Source organism: Dipodomys merriami, unplaced genomic scaffold (genome assembly GCF_024711535.1).
Source record: "Dipodomys merriami isolate MVZ:Mamm:240054 unplaced genomic scaffold, mDipMer1.0.p SCAF_97, whole genome shotgun sequence".
Taxonomy (NCBI): Eukaryota; Metazoa; Chordata; class Mammalia; order Rodentia; family Heteromyidae; genus Dipodomys; species Dipodomys merriami.
The window spans coordinates 3,140,504-3,159,566 of record NW_027206590.1 but is presented as its reverse complement, the minus strand read 5'-3'; the positions used below and the strand labels follow the sequence as shown (position 1 = coordinate 3,159,566).

Below are 19,063 nucleotides of genomic sequence, written 5' to 3'. Positions count from 1 at the left end.
CCTCTACTCTTTACTAGGCTTGTGACTCTGAACTTGACCTTTCATCTGTTTCCAAGTGTTTGCTCATTTGGAAAATCAGGATAACAGTTGTAATCTTTAGAGTATTGGGAGCTAAAGAAGAATGTTTGTAGCTCTCAGTCTGGTGCCTTGTCCGTAGGAGCCATCAGCAAGTGCTGCTTTTAGCAGTGTTCTCCCCCACACTCGCCTTGGTTCTTGGTCTTAGTGTGGGTTGATTTTGGAATGTGGAGAGAGAGCTTGGCTCTCACTCATAGGACCCATCTCTTCCTGGGTATGTGGGTAAAATTGGTGGAATGCACTGATTCATGCAGAAATGACATGTGTTTGCTCACTCTACCCACGTGACTGTATGACTGTGATGTTCCTTGAGATCAGTCTGTGTGAGCCTGCTGGACGTGGGATTCGGGGAGACAAGTTTATGTGGCAGCAGCATCCCATCATGAGTGACACAGAAAGGCGAAGTTGTTCCCTAGGGATGATATTGAGACATGCCATGGCTCCTATTCCAGAGATGGAGCAAGCACATAGACAGCATAACCTGTTGGTCTTTCTATGCCCAAATGAGGTAGAGCCTGCAGAGTAAGTGGACCGGATAGTTCTCAGTGGTTGCATACTGTTTGAGTATGTAGGTGAAGGAGCATGTGAGCAATTGGAAAGAGAGGAAGTGATGGTGGTATAGCAGGGTGGCTAATTAAATTTGCCATTTAATTAGAGAACTTCTAGGAGGTATTGATCGTTTTAGAGACCACCAGAAGCATCACAGTTAGGGAAGACCAAGAATTTGGACCCAGGTCCTTCTGTCTCTGTGTCCTTCTGGGAAAAAGTGAAGGTACGTACCTTGACTAATTGACTGCATGCCCGTTTATTTAAAATGAGGGACTTTTAGTTGGTGTGTAGGCATACCTACACACCAGGATTTGGGGATATCTTGTAGACTAGCAGTGTCTGAAGTGTGTGAGACAGCTTTGTGTCTGTGCTGTTCCAGGGCTAGCTCCCCTGCCCTTCTTTTTGGTCCAGGCAGGAGTGGACCCTAGTGGTGAGGACCAGTTGTGAGGGGACTCATGCTACTCTTCATCAATGTTGAAGGGAATAACTTTGATTTGAGTCACTCCATGGCCTTTGGTGAGTGTGGCCAAGGGTGGGGAGAATAGAGCTGCTGTCCTTTCTTTTCTTCTGCCTCCCTGGCCCTGTGAGCATGGCTTAAAAACCACTTTAAAAACAACCCTGTTTTTATCCTTATAGATGATTGATTTGAGATGTAAACATGTTAGTAAAGATAACACTGGTGGCTGATTTTCGATTACTCTTCCCCGATAAGCACCTATTTGCTTACAGTCTGTGCTTTCAGAATAGACAAGCACCTTAGAGCATCCTTCTGTTGAAAGAACATGTAGAAGGACTTAGCAAAACAAGGATCGATGCTGCCCGATGTCCTGTTGATTGCTTATGCTTCTGGCTTCTTTCACAGAACTCTGAATTGACTATGGGGAGTCACTACTTTTCGCATGGTAAGCTCCTAGTCAAGGAGCAAAACAGTGGCATTGATTATTCTGAGGGACTTAATCCTTTGACTGCACTGAAACAATCTGTCATTTTTGAAACTGCTAGTTAGCATTAGTTGAGGGTGGGATTGACTTGTTCGATTATCAGTCTTAGGCTGTGGCTTATACTTAAGCTGTTGGGAGGGAAGGGAAAAACTGTGATTGAATGAGTTGAACTGGACAAACATAGTCCTGCTGAGTTTCTAGACACTATGTATCATTTTTTTTGAGTGAATTGATTTACTATTCCTAGTTTATAATGAAAAGAAAGAGGGTTGGGAAATTTTAGGCCACTTGATTCTGTTACATAATATATCCTCTGGTGGATCCTTGTGTGGATTAGTTTGTTGCACCATTGCTACTCAGAGGCTGGCTGGATTTTAATATCACTGGCCATTTTTATGCAATAGCTACTCACCTTTTACACACTTCAGGAAGCACTACTTTGGTGAATTATATTCTGAGTTGTTAGAATTGAAACTATATTCACTATTGTTGATGTGTGAAATGTGTTATGGGACTTTTTAGAAAAAGTAGTCTGACATTGTTAAATACAGAGTTAAACATTTTTATAATTAGTCTGGTAAAGAACATGGCAGCCAGTCAATGGCTGCCAGCATCACAGAAAAAAGCAGCCAGATGTTACGTGTCTTTTAACACAACTTGACTCTCACTAGGAATCTAGATCCAGTTTTACAATTACAGGCAATACATAGGATGGAGGTTCTGTTAAATGCCAGAGGTGCCTGTGCTGCGTGCTTCCACCTCTCACCTTGCTCTTTTATGAAATTCCTGGCTGAGCACCTGTGCTAGACAGCTTCCAGCAGGAGGAAGACATTGAATCTGGGAAACGAACAGTCACTTTGGGTTTCTACTTAGGCTGGGATGCCTGTATATTGAACACTTAATCATTTTTAATGCTTATTTTACCTGCTGCTCATCTTTATTTGCCTCCAATAAGACCAAGAAGCCTAGGAGGGCCTCTCCAGATTGCCCATCTTTCAAGGCTAGGGACCACTATAGAGCACGGTGAAATTCCAGGCATATTCTGATAAGCTGGGAGATTCTCTCCAAAACCAGAGCCACCTAGGAAAAGAGGAGGAAAGGGAAACAGATATGAGGGTGATGTTAATGTTAAACTTAAACTGTACTGCACTGAAACCTGCAGGATTATGATCAGTAACATTTTGTTAGAGATCTGGTTGCGGGTGGGGAAGGTTTTGGGATACTGTTGGAATTGTAGGTGGTGGCAGCAGTGACTGGGTGCAGGCTGAGTAAGCCCCATAGAAGTCTTAATTATCCCGCAGACTCACTCTTCCTCCCTTATTCTCCACTGTTCTTGAAGGCCCTGTTGAGTTTCTCAGCTCAACCTTTATAGTGAAGACGTTTAGCTTTATGAAGAATGGAGTTCAGGGCTGTCATCTGTACACTGGAGACATCGTTAATAATTTTAATCTTTAATGAGTACCTGCTGTATGTCATGACTGTGGGTTATAAGAGTGGCAAAGATATCTAGTCTATACTCAGAGATATACATTCTAATAATATAAGGGGGAAAAAAATCACACATCAGAAGTCAACTTTATTTTATTGAAGAACAGCCTTGCCAGACATGCAGCTACTATTTTGCCTTTGCTTAAGTGTTTCTTCAGTCCTTGCCACAACTAGTAAGGAGAGCTGCCATTAACAATTCCTTTTTATAGAAGGGGCATGGAGGTTTGGAGGGATCATGTGCCTTGTGTAAGGTGATGGAGGTAGTACTAGGCGCCAGAGACAGAATTTAACGCTAGGTAGCTGTCTCCAGGGAGCGCATTCTGCCACCACACTTTCCTGTGGAAGGGACAGGCTTGGGGCTCCCTGCACACAGAGAGTGGGGAAGGGAGTTGATTTGCTCACGAGGAGGTGACAGGAGAGAGGGAATTATGGAAGGCTTCACGGAAGAGATGAAACCTGGCAAGGTTTTTTTTTCTTTTTAAATTTTTATCTATTTTTTTAAATTGTGAAGATACTGTACAGAGGGGTTGCAGTTACATGAGTAAGGTAAGGAGTACATTTCCTATCAAGCATTGTTACTCCCTCCTTTGTTTTTGAGGATGAAAAAGATCTACCAGGCAGGCCAGGAGTATGGCTGTTGAGGGGCCAACATTTGTGGAAAGGCCCAGAGGCATACGCATGCCTATTTGGAGCATTGTAGGTGACATTTTCTGTTAGGATAGGAAATGTGAATGAGCAAAATGTTATACATGCTGGAGAAACTCTTCTAATTCAGTACCATCAAACATATGTGGCTACTTTATGAATTGAAATAAAATTAAAAAAACAAAAAACAAAAAACCTCAGTTCCCTAGTCTTAGTGGCCACGCATGGTTAGTGGCTGTCATGTTGGAGACCACTGTGCATCCTGGCACAAAGTTGTGTTGGAAGGTGCCAGGCTGAATTATCTCTATTTGATACATATCTGCCAGGCCAACCTGGTGTTCTGTGGTCCCCTGTATGCACAATTTTGGAGGGTTGGTTTTATTGGGTGGGTAGATGAATGAACTCCAGCTGTCTAGGCCCACTTTAGAGAGCTTGTGGATGGTATGTGTGGATAGAGGAGATATAGATGCAGTTGCTCCAGATAGGAGCGCTGGCGTCTTTCTTTTTTCTCTTTAAAGTGGTATTCAGGTCAATATATAAACTTTGCAAGAAATATGTGATTTTTTTTCCCCTAAGCCAGCAGAGCTACTAGTTTCATTAAAAAGGTAACGGTGAATCTATTTTTAATTTTATTTTTTATTAAAAATTCCTTGGTACTTGAGATTCTAATCTCTAACTGAATAATGGGTGTCATTTTGGAGTTGCAAATAGCCAGCACAGTAGCGTGCACTCAAGATTCTTAATAAATAGAATTCGGCACTTTACATTATTGTAGGGACAAAAATAGGTCACAAAGCTTTCCCTTTCTACTTGGAGTACCGTGTTCTCACTTTCCAGATGGTGAGAAACTATTTAGAAGTATAAAGGGATTTTGATTTTGATAATGGAAAACCTTGTTTAATTTTACAAACTTTGTATTTTATTATAAAGGAACATGGCTTTCTTTGGAGCACTGTAGGCTGCTAAATATTTTAGACTTTATTTGTGCCCATGAGAGATTCAGTTTGTGGTATTGTGTGTATGCATGTGTGTGTATATGTATGTGTATATGTGTGATTGGAACCTTTGTTTTAAAACAATATTTTTGGAGTATTTGGTTTCTGAGGACGTTTGAATTCTGTGTGACTTTGGGCAAATCACTTAGCCTGTACTGTGTGGTATAATTTGGTATTCTCACTTAATATTTACTCATCCTGCTCAAACTTTCTTTGGGAGACCCTTTAGCTCATGGACTTTGATAAGGATGATATTATACGGGCCTCAGGGTGGGTGGGACTCAGGTTATGCCTGATCATAGAAGTTGGCCCAAGATTGACACTTGACCTAGTCAGGGCAATTCAGATATGATGGGATTTTCTCAGGTTTGATGGCTGAGAGGTTTGATTGTTCTTTTTCACAGCCCTGCACCTTGTATGTGACAATGAAGTAAATCAGCAGAGCTGAGATGAGAGAGACCAGGTCATTCATACAGGCATTAACTTTTTCATAGATAAGTTTGGGTTCGTTTTCCTGTCACTTCAGTTAGAAAATTCCCTTGCGAATCCTTTGAAGCTGTTTGTGCACACTTCCAAGAAGAATTTTTAAAAAAGGGGAGGCAGGGAATGAGGGGTAAATAATACTTTACTGTCACTTATGGCTGTTGTAAGGATGAAGGAAGACAAATACCCAAAAACATATTAGAAGTGGTAAAATATTTGATATTGCAAAAGAAAAAGTGCTAGAATCTTTAAGACCAACTTTTGATTCTACTTGTCAGGGAGAGCTCAACATGATTTTCATAGATGAAAGCTAATGGGAAAGCTCAAAATATATCGTATCACTCAGTATTTTGCTGAATGAGCTGATATTCAAAAATAGTTTCACATGAGTATAGGAAGAAGTTTATAAAGATAGGAAGGAAAACTATAGTAGGTTTGTAGTTCTCAATTTTTTTCTAAGACATTTTTGCTTTGTAGAATTTGATGATTTTTGTTCTTTTTTTTCTTCCTTCCCTTCTCTCTCCCTCCTTTTCTCCCTCCCTCCATTCCCTTCCTTTCTTTCTGTTTCCTCCTTCCCTCCCTTCCCCCCTCTCTTTCTGGGGATTGAACTCAGGGCCTGGGTGCTGTCCCTAAGCCTTTTTACACAAGACTTGCTCTTTACCACTTAAACCACAGCTCCATTTCCAGTGTTTTGGTGGTTAATTGGAGCTAAGAGTCTCATGGACTTTTCTGCCTGGTCTGTTTTCAAACCTCAATCCTCAAATATCAGCCTCCTGAGTAACTAGGATTACAAGTGTGAGCCACCGGTGCCACCCATTCCTTGATGCTTTCTTATATATGGATTTTTTTAAATTTTCCTAGATTTTAATGTGTGGGATGTCTGTTTTGGTGTATTTGGCTCCCAATTTGTCAATGTTATTATCTCAGATAACTTGATATTTAAGTACAAAGTAGGATAGAATCTCCAACCTAGTCAATGTGAATGTTTGTTCCCATATAATTGTTTTTTTGTGTCTTGTGTTGTTTCTGACCCTCATTATTAGAGCTGTTTTCTTTTTCTTTTCTTTCTTTTTTTTTTTTTTTTTGGTCGGTCGTGGGGCTTGAACTCTAGGCTTTGGTGCTGTCCCTGCTGCATTCTTCAGCTCAAGGCGAGCGCTCTTCTGCTTGAGCCACAGCACCACTTCCAGTTTTCTAGTGGTTTTTATTGGAGATAAGAGTCTCACGAACTTTCCTACCTGGCTGGCTTTGAACCACGATCCTCAGATCTCAGCCTCTGAGTAGCTGTGATTATAGGCGTGAGCCACCGGCGCCCGGCTTTAGAGCTGTTTTCTGTAATGACCTGACTTGTGGATCACATCATAATGATTTTCATACCTGTAAATGGATGGAATGAGTAAACTCTTATGTCCTACACACTGGAAGTCTGCCTTTGAAACCAAGAGCCACACTGTTTGTGAGCTGGGTGAGCTCAGCTGGGTAAATGAGGACCATGGTTCTCCATAGTGTGCTACAGGAAATGGATGTGAAAGTACCTCATACCTGACAGGTTCTCAGTAATCACTTTTCTTATTTTTTTCTTCCATTCACGAAAATGTGTGATTTCAAAGCAGTCAGTCTGGCTCTAGGGAAATTAAGAATTTTATTAAAGAATCAATTGGCCCCTCTAGCATTCAGATTTCAATTCTCTAGACTACTAAATCTTATTCTCACCATATTTTCTGTTTGGGGGAGAGTCTGCACAAGTTGTAATAGAATAGAAATATTGTCTGTTTACATGCTATGACACGATCATGTATGTGCTTGTTTGTTCATATGTGCAACCTAGGTATCCTGATGCTCTCTCTCCCCCAAGGACACACTTGACAACTTTTTCCTTTCCTAATGTATTTCTTGTCTTCTTAGTATATCTGTAGGCAGAGCTATTTCTGAAGCTGCTGTTTAGATAAAACGACTATTTTCTTCCCAAAATTCTGTTTTCTTCCTCTTCTTGGCCTGGAGCTCTCACTCTTGGGAGTAGGAGGACTTTCCTTTCTTTCTTTCCTTTTTTTCCTCCCCTGACACAAATAAAAGGCATGGAGAGCTGTCCTTGGGAGATAGACTAGATTAATCAACACCAGCTGGGATACTTAGGAGCTGGAGGGTGGGGGGCATGGCGGGGATGATAAGAGGACAGTAGACAGTAGCTCTGAAGATCTTAGGGCACCTGTATCTCCTCCTTAGTAGAGTGCAGAATGCATTTGAGAACTGCCATTGGTGGTGGTGTTAGAGGCCAATTGACAAACTTTAAAAAGCATGTTTTGAGATCCTCTGTGTGATGAGTCATCGAAGGCAAAGTCTAGTGGCCATAGTTTCAACATGGAATGTCTATAGAGCTTTCCTGTTCACACCGTGTGATAGGAGCATGATAGGTAATGATTAGGAAGCTGTGCGTGCAAAATATGGCTTAGTCTGTTCTTTGAAAGACCCTGAACTTAGAAATGGTTTGACTTTTATTTTTTTTAAGTAAAAGTGACAGGAAAGTTTATGAGGAAAGAAATGTACTTTCAATGATCATCTCTAGGGTGAGAATGCTGGCTTCTACATTTTTAAATGATTCTGAAAAAATAAATTTCCAAGTTTTTAGCACTTGGAAATTTAAATTTAACCATCCATCAGTAATTAAAAAAAAAAACTTCATTGTTAGTATAGTGGTAATTTACAGAGGGGTTATAGTTACGTAAGTCAGGTAATGAGTACATTTCTTTTGGGACAATGTCACCCCTTCCCTCACTGTCTCCCAGTTTTTCCCTCATGTCCTCCCCCACAAGTTTCAACATATTGCTGCATTTGTTCATCCTTTGTCCCTCCAACCTCAGTCAAGTTTTATTACCTCACACTCACACCAGTTATTATCAATTTCTGTGGTTGCTTTCCCACTTGTCATGGTAACACATCTGTGCAACACAGATGGTGTAGCACACAGAGTTTTGAAGATTACTGTCTGACCTTTAGCATAAAACCTTTGTTGACTCCTGGTCCAGTGTAGAGTATGCTGAACCTTCTCTCTCAGAGGCATTGTAGGAACGGCAATGTTTTTCTAGAAAGCTGGGAGAAGTAGAAGATGTCCTGCTAGCCTAGGGTTGAAGGCAAGGCCTCAGTGCTGCTGTAACTCACTGGTACACTAGTGAGAACCCTCTAGGGTTCTCATTCAAAGGGCACATCCAAGTGTGATGTTCTCACTTGGACCTACTCTTTTCCAGGGGTTGCTGGAGTTGCCCCATAGACTCAGGTGTTCTTAGGAATTCATGCTCCTCACTCTCATAAAGGATTTCTAGTTTATGGATGTTTTTCATTTCTGCTTTTGTTGTTCTTAGGCATTTAAAATTTTACATATTCCATGTGGTCTCTTGTCTCAGGTTGAGTTAGCCCTTCTTGAAGATATCATGGGACATAGGCAAGCGTTTGTTACAAAATTCACAATGTTCTTGGGAGTTACAGAGTTTATATATACAGAGAATAGGAAATGTCCCTGCTTCTTCGGCACATGACAATTAGGGAGTTGGCCATGTCCCCCAGAGACTGTTTATGGCCCCTTCTTAATGGAGCGACCATGGAAATCCATGTTCACTGACTTTAATGTGGGCAGCCAACACAGTAGCCATTTCACCCCCTTGTAGTATGAAAATGTAAGAACCTGAATCCTACTGTGATAATGGAGACGAGGTGCTTCAATTTTTGAGGATGTTGGCAAGATATACAAAAAATATCAGCTGCTCAGAGCTGGAACAGAGGCAGATTGAGAGGAATTCATTTGTTTTAAAAAAAAATCCTGGTGTTGCTCCTGTGTATGGGTACTTTCTTCGGGAAATTGAGTTGCCTTCTTGGATATAATATTTTATAGCAAGAAAATTTAGGGGGAAAAATCCCACAACCCACCTGTATATTGGTTCTAGGGACTGAGCCCAGTGCCACTTGAATCTACTCCTGAGCTAATCATCAAAACATAAATCTTTCTAGAAATAGCTAAGTGCTGTGAAGTAAATAATATAGCTTGACTGCCTTGAGGAAAGTAGGGGATAGGGTGATGAGGAAGGACTATCAAAGGAGGGACACCAAAAGAAGTAATAAAGCCAGCTGTGCAAATGCAGGATGGTAAAAGATGCAAGTGTAATGGTCCTGAATTGCCTATAGATTTGGTTTATTCAGGCAACAGAGGAAAGCTGTTGAGAAAAATCATGTCATGGTGAGAGCGGTGGCTGAACACTGGTCAGTTCTAATACCCATTTGTAGGTGCCGCGTCAGCTAGTGCAGAACCCCTTCCCTTCCTCCTCCCCTTCCCCACTGTGGTCACTGTGCTGCCTGCATGCAAGATTCAGGCTCTCTCCTGCTTGGATTTACTACAGTTACAACTCTGACATCCTCAGGAGAGCCTGTCTTGGTGCATACATTGTATCCAACTGGCTTCACTGAATCTGTCTTTGTGTGTTCAGATCACAGTGACAGGGATCACTTACATGTCCTGGGTTTCATCTTCACACTGTTAGGGTTAATAGTAGATATTAAGGTCCCCATTTGAACCTTGTCAACCCCATTGCTATTTTTATACCAGCTCTGGAGGGAGCGGCCTGAGCTGGACTCACATAGATTACACCACCTGGATCTCTGGTCTTGGATCTCTTTGAGTGGTTGTTGAATGTGATCTCTTTCTTCTGAAAAACACTTGCTCATGCATGCATACTGATATACAGTAGTGTGTGGCATGCAAAATCCCATCTATGGGTCTTGAGCCTTGATTCTGTCCTTGTAACATCAATCAGAGCCAGTATAGATAAGGTAAAAGGAGGAAGAACCCAATATTATTACCCACTGGCTTGCTTTCTTATCAGTAAGCAGTGAGTATTTATTCATTCACAGATTAGCATAACTTGATCTAATATGTGTCAGGTATGGGCCAGGAGCTTACACACTTACTTTCATTTCAGGGCTCCTCTGTAATGATATGTCATGGGTACTGTATTTTTCCCTGCTTCAAGGATGCTGAAAGGAAGCTTGGAGAGGATTCTTGCCGGGTGAGCTGTAGAAGTTGGCTTTTAATGTAGCTCTTCTCTACATTAGACTCTCAGAGAATGGATGCGTTAGTGGCCCCATGTTTTTTTAGCATGAATAAATGAGTGCTTACAGACATTGCCAGATCCTCAAAATGTCATTTCTCACCCACCTCGTAGGCAGCCCAATCCCTGGAGCCTGGAAATGCTGGTGTATTTCTGGCTTCATCCTGAAAGCATGGGTGCATTAATAATGTGACTGTGAGTTGTGCTGTGCCGCTCTGGGAAGAGGAGCATGTTCCAGAGAAGTCTCTGCAGCCTCTGGCAGGCATCTGTGGGATTAGTCCCTGCAGAGAAAGCGCCCTGACTTCCAGGAGGTTGAAAATAAATCATAGTATGTCTTCAGGGATTCGCCTGCCATTACAGACCCTAACTTGCAGAGTAGTAAATGAAAAGACACCACAGTTTGAGCAAACACATCTCTAGCAATAAAACACCATACCAACGTGAAGCCTTGATAAATACATGATTATAATATATGTGTACGTACCGGCTATAAAGTGAATGTCAGCTCTATACAGTTTTGTGAGAATTTTTCCTTGGTGGACAGTGCTTGTCATTATGCGAGTTCTCTTCTGGTTGAAGACCAACAAAATCAATTTCCTGGAGCATGGTAAATAGTGTTGGTTTCCAGTCTTGGAGGGAAAAATTATCCTGTTCCAAAATGCTTTACTGTGGCGTGTCTATCAGTTCTTTGTTATGGAGGACGATAACACCAGAGAAACTGAGGAAAAGGTTCTGATGTCCTCTGCCTGGTTGTCCTGTACACTTACAGAACTGTGACAGGGACGAGAGAGCCTTTCTCCTCAGCATTCCTGCAAATAGTTACTTTTACGATTTGATTTTTTAAAATGTGTTTTGACTTGAATGTTTACAGTAAAAGCTGTAGAGTAGAATGAGGAAAAAGATTGCTCATACTCCTCTCACCAGTTGCTTTTGAAGGTGAATATTATACATTTCCTCGATGATGGTTCTTTTTCTTCCCATTTGTCTGAAAGCTCCACTAGAGGAGGGACAGTATCTCCTTTGGCTACTGTGGTATGCACATCTGCCATTTTCCACACTGTAGGTACACAATACTTGGCAAGTACAGGGCAGATGTTAGGAAGTGATATAAGGAACCAGTCTTCGTCCTCCAGAGTCCAGCTAGGGGCCCAGAGTCCTAAAATGACAACGGTTGTACGCCAAGACCAGCCTTACCTGCATGTTAGTTTGTTAGATCTGCCATCACAAGGTAGCCCAAGCCAGGTGGATTTAAGAACAGCAGTTTGGGGGCTGGGAAGGTGGCCCAATGGTAGAGTGCTTGCCTCGCATGCGTAAGGCTCTGGGTTTGATTCCTCAGCAGCATATAAGCAGAAAAAGCCGGCAGTGACGCTGCAGCTCAAGTGGTAGAGTGCTAGCCTTGAGCAGAACTAAGGGGCAGCATCTAGGCCCAGATTTCAGGCCCCATGACCGACAAAACAACAACAACAAAAGCCCAGCTGTTTATTTTCTCATCCTTTGTAGAGACTATAAAATCAAAATCAAGGTGCCAGCAGGCAAGGTTGCCCTTTCCTGAAGCTTGACTTTGGATGTCAGATGATATGTTCTCCTAGCGTCCTTCACCCATCTCCCTTTGTGTGCCCATGTCCTCACCTGCTTAGACTTCTGCTCAGTCTGATTGGATTAGAGCTCATCCTAATGATCTCTATTACTTTGGTTACTTCTTTGAAGTCCCTGTCTTTAAATATAGTACACCCTTAGGTAACGAGAGTGAGATTTTTCTTTTTTTTTTTTCTTTCTTTTTTATTTTTACTAGAATTTTAAACTCAAGACCTTATACTTTCTAAGCAAACACTCTGCCACTTGAACCACCACTGTAGCCCCTTTTTTGCTTTTGTTGTTTTTCAGAGAGGGCCTCTTTTTTTAATCTCCCCCACCCAGGAAAGTGTTAAATTGTGATCCTCCTGCTATCTCGCCAGTAGCTGAGATTTCAGGCATTAGCCACCACCCCCAGTTAACATAAGAATTTTAAGGGAGTATACATAACATGGAATGTGATGGTTCAGGCCTTATGCAGGTGATACTGAAAGAGTTTAAAGTCTGATTGATATAGGTTAACATAAATGTCAGTTCATACTCTAGGTTGATCCATTATAATCCCCTGGATAAGTGTAAATAGCGCTCATATCTTCTGCTCCGCTAGAGTGGGGCCTTAGTGAGACTTTGTGCAACATGATTTCCAGTGGAAGGTATCAGGGCTCTGGGCTTTACCGACTCACAAGAGCTGCAAACCAGATGGCTGAAACATGCTATGGTGCTTTCCTAGCTGGTCAGTTCCACAGTTATAGTCTAGTAACAGTACTTATTGAGGCCCTGTTGCCTGTTGGCCTCAGTCTTGATTGATAGCTCTGGGAAGCTCACAGAGCTTAAGCTAGAGACTGGGTTTAGATCAGGGCTCTGCACTTCCTCCCAAATTCCACTGGGTCCCAGGGAAGGTATTCTCTTAGTGGCAGTTGGAGGCCCTAGCCAGGAGACTGTTTGCTGCTACAGCTTTCCTGGCCTCCTTTCTGTCCCTGGGATTGCCCTCAGGAATGGTCCTTCCTGATTTTCATTGTGTTGAGTTCTGCAGTCCAGGAGCAGAGCCACTGCCTCTAAGCCTGGAGGAACTGGGTCCTGGTTCTCTTGGTTACTTAATCTTACTTTGTGTATGACTTGGGCTCTGTGTTCATATTTCTTTTTTTTTTCTTTTTTTAAATAATTTTTTTGTTGTGAAAATACTGTACAGAGGGGTTACAGTTACATGAGCAAGGTAATGAGTACATTTTTTACCCAGCATTGTTGCCTCCTCCTTTGTTTTTCCCCTGCCATCTGTGTTCATATTTCTGAGCTTTACCCCTCCACCCCCCCAGTCCCTTTCAGTGCTGTTCCTGAATTATCTTGTTACTTAGATGAGAGCTCTTGGTGGGTGTCTGGCTTGACTTGCTGTCTGAGATTTTTTCTTACTTTGTGTGGAAGAACAGGCTGGTTAGGTGCCTTGTGGTGATTGCAGAGAGAGCCACAGCTCAGGGAGCTCTTCATGTCCAGTCTGCCTGGAGCCTGGTCACTGAGGTGGAGGCCAAGACTTGTGATCTCCATGTTAAGGAGTGTAGAAAGTACTCCAGGAGGGAAAGCATAGTATTAGGGAAGCCCAAAAGTAGGGCTCCATAGAGTGGCTTTCATGGAGGCATTTTGTTCTAGAATCCTGAAAGCTGGAAACAGATCAAAGGAAGACAGGATAGACTATGGGCAGTGGGGTCTCAGGGAGGGAAAGGAGGAACCTGTGACGTTGATGAAAGGGATCACTGTTCTACACCTGTTACTCAAATACCCAGGAGACCCAAGAGATTGAGATTCAGAAAGGAAATGAAGGCCTGGGGATTAATCTGGGTCAGGCTGGGAGGAGCTTTGTGTCCCAGCCAAGCAGCTTGAATGTTATCTTCTTTGAGGGCTTAAGTCTGAATTTATGTGTGCGAGTACATCTGTGAATGTGTGTGTGCGCGCACACACGAGTGTGTATGAGGGTGTGTTTGCTTTTAGGAGAACCTCATTATGAGGTAAGCCTATGCCTAGAAGTGAAGGGGCTCTTGGCTTGACCGTGATGGCTACAAGGTATGAAGCCACTAAGAGGAGAGAGACAGATAATATTCTGTAGTTCTTGTTAAAGTTAAAAATACTTCTGTAAGCTGGGCACTGGTGGGTGGCTCACACCTATAATCCTAGCTACTCAGGAGGCTGAGATCTGGGGATTACAGTTCCAAGCCTGCCCAGGCAGGAAAGGTCTTGATACTCTTATCTCCAATTAACCACTCAGAAAACTGGAAGTGGTGCTGTGGCTCAAGTGGTAGATCACTATAGCTGAAGAGCTGAGGAACAGTTCCCAGACTCAGAGTTCAAGCCCCATGATGACAAAAGCAAAACAAAACAAAAAACAAAACAAAACTTCTATAAACCGGGCACCTGTGGCCCATGCCTGTAATCCTAGCTACTCAGGAGGCTGAGATCTGAGGATCATGGTTCAAAGCCAATCTGGGCAGGAAAGTCTGTGAGACTTTTATCTCCAATTAACCACCAGAAAATTGGAAGTGGCTCTGTGGTTCAAAGTGGTAGAGCTCTAACCTTGAGCTGAAGAGCAAGGAACAGTGCCCAAACCCAGAGTTCAAGCTCCACGACTGCCCCCCCCCCCAAACAACAACAACAACAACAAACTTATGTAAAAACTGGATCCTCTTAGTCAGCCCCTTGGATGCTCCTGTGGGCCCCAGGAAGCTACCTGGGTGGGCATGAGATGATGAAGTGCCATTGGAAAATGGAGCCAGCTACTGACCAGTTTCCTGCCTCATTCCCACTGCAGCTCTCTTACCACTAGCATCTAGAATCTTCCAGCCTGGCTGCTGTGGCTTCAGATGTGTTGGTGGAGGAATAAGAGACAGAGGTAAAGGAAGGAAATTCATAGGACCTAAATGCAAGATAAAAATGGCAGTTTAAAAAAATTCTTAACCTGGGCTGGGAAGATGGCTCAGTGGTAGAGCGCTTGCCTTGCATGCCTGAGGCCCTGGGTTCGATTCCTCAGCACCACATAAACAAAAAGAAAAAAAAAATTCTTAACCGATTTTCTGTCATGTCTTTGCTGGTGCCTTCGGTATCTCTGCAAGCACCATTATCACCACCACAGCCTTCATTGGAGTCATCACCATTGCTATGGACTGAATGTTTGTGTTGCTCAAAATTCATACTTGGAAATTCTAACCCCTGGTATCATGATTTTAGAAAGTTTGACTTTGAGAGGTACACATGAGGGTTTGTAAATGGAATTAGTCTCCTTAAACAAAAGATTCCAGAGAACTGTCTTAGCCTTTGATCATCTCTGCAAACCAGGTAAAGGTCCTTATTACACATACCATCTGCTGGGCCTTGCTCTTAGTTTCCAGAACTGTCATAAATGTGGTTGTGTTATGAGAAATGCATTTCTGTTAAAGAATAGTCTAAAAAAACCATCATCATCATCATCACCATCTTAAGACATCATCTTCATCATCATTGCTGACTACTCTTGCTTTTATTATATTTTATACTGCCCTCCCCTCCTCTTCTCTTCCCTCCCCCCCTTTTTTTTGGTACTGAGATCTAACCCAAAGCTTCTTGCTCCTTTTCTTTTCCTTTTCTTTTTCCTTTCCCTTTTCCTCCCCTCCCCTCCCAACCCCTCCCTTCCCCTTTCTTTGCCTCCCCTCCCCTCCCTTCCTCTCCCCTCCCTTCTTTCCTTCCTTCCTTCCTTCCTTCCTTCCTTCCTTCCTTCCTTCCTTCCTTCCTTCCTTCCTTCCTTCCTTCTTTCTTTCTTTCTTTCTTTCTTTCTTTCTTTCTTTCTTTCTTTCTTTCTTTCTTTCTTTCTTTCTTTCTCCCCCCCCCATTCACTCCTTTTGCTCAAGGCTATCACTCTACCACTGGAGCTGTAGCACCACTTTCAGCTTTTTTTTGTGATTAGTTGGAGATAAGAGTCTCACAGATTTACTTTCTAAGGCTGCCTTCGAACTGAGATCCTCTGACCTCAGCCTCCCGAGTAGCTAAGATTATAGACCTGAGCCACCAGTGCCTGGCATGATCCTTATTCTTCAGGGAAACTGAGGCATGGGAATGTTATATAGGTACTCCTATATGTTATATAGGTACTCCTGTATAACATACAGCCTATTTGTGGTAGACTGGAATTCAAAACCAGGATTAGAGTCTCACTTGCACCATTTCCTGCTCCTCGCAGAGGAGGCATGTCCCTGACAATCTCCACACCTGGCTGCTGGGAGGAAGAAAGAGTTGTTTTGCAGCCAGCTTCCTTCACCTCAGCAGCCGTTTGCTGCTTTGTGTCCTTATCCCAGAATCCCTTGGTTTTATATTGTCATTTAGCCTGGTCAGCACTTTCTAATGGAAATGGATGGAGCTGAATGACCTCTTTCAATAAATGTTGAGATGGAGTGTCTCTTGAAGATGAAGTGGTTGTGGGTCCAGAGCTTGAGTATCCAGGTATGGGCATACACCTTTACTTTAATAAATGAGCTGAGAGAGCACAGTTGATTCTCCGCCTGAATTACCTTGTTGACTGATGGGCAAATGGCACATTTCATCTGAAATAGCCATAGAATCCCTCACTCCTCCTAACCATTATCTGGCCAGAGCACTTTTGCTGGGAGTTTCTCTATCTCATCTTTTCCTTGGACAAGTCATCTCTCAAAACAAGGGCCTTGCCTTGCCTTTTTCCTTGTAGGAAAGATTAGAAGCTACTTGGCTTCTAATGGGTTAAGTCCAGCTAGGCTGCCTGCTGAGATCCTGTCCCTCTGGATCTCTGTTGGTTTTAATCTTCATTATCTTGAATGACAATGCTGTCAGCACCCAGGAGGGGTCCTTGAACAGCCAGATGGTGGCTGGATTTTTCTGCCAGTCATCAGTTTTCCTCTGATTGCAGAACAGGTGTGAGGGGGAGGAGTTTTCCCAATCTCATGGTGTCTACCTCTGTTCAGCCTTTCCTCCAGGAAACCTGAATGGGATTGCTCAAGTCCAGAGGGTTACAGCAAGATGAGGTGTAGTGCTTTCATTCACTTAATACTAGGTGCTAGGACCTCTAGTAGACACTAGGGGACATGGGAAGGGGCTCAGTCAAGTCCCTGTCCTCGTGTACCTTATATTCTAATATCCAGGATATGTCAAGGGAAAATAAAGTAGTTCCACAAACAGTCCAAGTTAGCAGAGGCTGGAAGAATATATGTGAAGGGTAGGATGTTGCTGTTTTAGGAAAAGATTAGTAAAGGTCTCTGTGTGGACTGGGGGCGTGGCTCAGTGGTAGATCATTTGCCCAGTATACATATCTCCCACACTGCCAAAACAACACAAAATTAAATAAAAGTGAAGAGTAGTCTCCTTGAGAAGTGCAGGGAGGAAGCAAGCCACTTAGGAGGGGAAGAGCAATCCAGAGAGAGGGAATGGGAAGTACGAAGGCCCTGAGCGATGACCTTGAGTAGCCTGGACTCTGGTGGGTGAATGAAGGCGGGGAATGTGGCACTGATTTCAGGTGCAAAGACCTCATTTTCTTCTGCTCCCGGAGCACTGTTGGATTGTGTCATTCATTCATGCTGCATTTATTTATTCTCAGTGTCTTTCCCTAGGGAATGCTTTAGGAAGTGTGACTTTAGATAGCACTGTAATCATTTTGGGGGACACCCCTGAGATAAAGGGAGCTGGCATTAAAGGTTCCCCTGGGCTTTTTTGCTCAACCCTATTTCTTTTTCCTTTGCTAGCACACTTCCTTTCCATCATTTCTGATGACCTTGCCATGAGAATATGGCGTCCAGCCCACGGGCTGCTGTGTGTGTGTGCTGTGAGTGACGTCATTTTGGGGTCAGAATGCATTCTCTTCAACCTTCTCCTTTTTCAACTCTACAGTAGCCTTTCTTGCCCTTGACCATCCCTTTCCTCAGAAGTCCTTCTCTGGACCTTCTGGGGCTCCTCAGTCTTGCCTGGTTCTCCAGTCCCTATGTCACCATCTCTCCTCCCCATCAGAGCCAAGTGATCTCCAGGTTCTGGGGCTTCTCATGAGGAGCACAGCTTCAGACTTCTCAGTGTGTTCTCTCCTCTGTCCTGCTGGCACCTTCAGACTTGCCTTGTAAAAGGTAGGGCTTCTCTTCCTCCCACCTCCTCATGTCCCCTTTATTTCCTCTCTTACTTCGAGTGCAGTTTGGTCCCCTTCTGCCCCAACATTTCTTTTCATCTACTCAAATCATAGGATTTTCCAGTGCTCTCTGATACCTGCCTTCTTTCTTCCCTTCCACAGCTTTCCGTGCCAAGGTCCTTCCTGGGAACATTGGCCTTTGAAGCATTGTCACCAGACAGGCTGCATCCCTATCCCCTGAGAAACTGTTGCCGGTGGCCACTCCTGAGTCTGATCTACAGAATATGCAACTGGGGTGAGCCTGGTAATGGTTGTTTAAAAGCTGTCTGTGGGGTTGAAATGCTCCTGACTTAAGAAGCACAGAGCCTGACAGCTGAGCAAGGTCCCTCCTCTTCTCCCTGACAAACAGGTCAAGGCTTTAGTCAGCTGCACACCCTGAAGTCAACCCCATTCCTCAATGGTTACTCAGCCTAGACCTCTCCCCCACTTCCCCCCACCCCCGCAACTCCTAGCCCTCTGTGGCCATTATAGCAGGTAGATATAAGTTTACGTTGTACAGGAGTAAAGCCAGGCCAGAACTCATGAGCTTCTGTACTGGGCTAAAGGAGATGCTTTTTGTTGTTGTTGTTTGTTTTTAATTAATTATATTTCTTTATAGAGATGTAGTTCATTTTATTGCTCAGTGAGCCAAGAACTGATTACATGATGGGCTTTTGGAGATGGTGTGGGGGCAGGGCTTGGAGGAGGATAATGATGTTCTTTTCAGTGAAATCTTTTCAATGTTCTGAGCAGAGCCCTGAATGAAAGTAGCTTTTGTTTGCTAGGGTGGGTCTGCTGGGTGACACTGGAAGAGACGAAGTCACACCAGCCCGCTTTTCAGTTACCAGAGAGAAAGTGGGATTAGCTGATTTCCAAAGCTACTTCCAGCTTGGACATTCTGAATTCTTCTGGTTTGAAAGGTTAAATGTTTATTTTATTTTTATTTTTTGGCATTTCTTTGGTTCGTGGTACTGGTGTTTGAACTCGGCTCACTAGGCAGACCTTTCTACCAGTTGAACCATATCCTTTAGTTATTTTTTAAAAAGGGTCTTGCATCCAAGATCACAATCCTCTTATTTATCTGGATGACAG

At 43.2% G+C, this 19,063-nt stretch overlaps 1 protein-coding gene across 8 annotated transcripts in view; it reads left to right on the top strand.

Moving 5' to 3' along the window:
- Large1 (LARGE xylosyl- and glucuronyltransferase 1) overlaps positions 1–19,063 on the top strand; it is a 461,800-nt gene that overhangs the window by 65,525 nt on the left and 377,212 nt on the right. Inside the window, exon 2 of one of the 8 annotated variants that reach the window (XM_070014408.1) lies at positions 18,095–18,227. The exons of 6 other annotated variants lie outside the window; for them this stretch is intronic. The gene's annotated coding sequence lies outside the window, so the exon portion shown is untranslated. Of the gene's footprint in view, positions 1–18,094; positions 18,237–19,063 lie in introns of those variants that run through there. One more of the 8 variants, XM_070014409.1, reaches the window with a different exon arrangement.